This window comes from Coenobita brevimanus, chromosome 56 (genome assembly GCF_032717465.1).
Source record: "Coenobita brevimanus isolate Jiangsu-jjx chromosome 56, ASM3271746v2, whole genome shotgun sequence".
Lineage (NCBI taxonomy): Eukaryota > Metazoa > Arthropoda > Malacostraca > Decapoda > Coenobitidae > Coenobita > Coenobita brevimanus.
In genome coordinates this window covers 4,500,911-4,501,797 of record NC_137009.1, presented here as the reverse complement: position 1 = coordinate 4,501,797, position 887 = coordinate 4,500,911, and positions in this window count along the sequence as shown.

The following is an 887-nucleotide window of genomic DNA, read 5'->3' as shown; positions in this document are numbered from 1 at the left end:
GGACTGAACGGTCTCAAAACCTTATGCTTTAGTCACCCCGTAGTTAATGTGACTGTGACAATTGTCTGACAAAATCATTCATCTCTCCTCAGGTCCGGCACTGCTTACAAGACTGGTCTCTGGGTCCTCAGTGTGGTAAAATAATAATAATAATAATAATAATAATAATAATAATAATACTGAGCAAGTTATATACCGAGTCGGTACTCGATTTTTTTTTTTTTTTTTTTTTGTACCGGTACCGGTAGTGACGCTACAATTTTTTGCAACTACCGGTACCGTTACTGACGGTACTTTTTGTGTACCGGGTGCCCACCACTGTATATATATATATATATATATATATATATATATATATATATATATATATATATATATATATATTGCATTATTAACCAGAGGCTTCGGCCCCAATGGTCGATAGGCAAAACAAAATATATAGGACAATACGGACTGTCAGAACCGACGAGGTTTGGCTCTTGGGGAGAGTAAATTGCTTAACTGGAGAGGAAAAACCAATGACTTCCATACACCAATATAATTGAATCATTCATCATCCAACCCTACGTTGCACCATGAGGACCGTAGGAGCCCGGGGCTAGGCAAGTTCGTCCTGACATTTCAGATGACAGTGATCAGCCTCACTTATCCCTGAGTGGTATTACGTGAGCAATAAACCCCAACCACCCTTTGGATATAAACCTTCAATGGCTTAATCCGATTGGAACACCGTAATTACCCACGAACCACTTGGCACAAAATTTGGTTATATGGTTACCACCCAGCGTAGTAAATGGTTTCCTGGTGTAGAGGAAATAATTTGGCTTGTCACTTGGTGTAAAGTCACCCACAGGCAGAAGGAAGAGGAAAGAATGAATGAAAAAAAT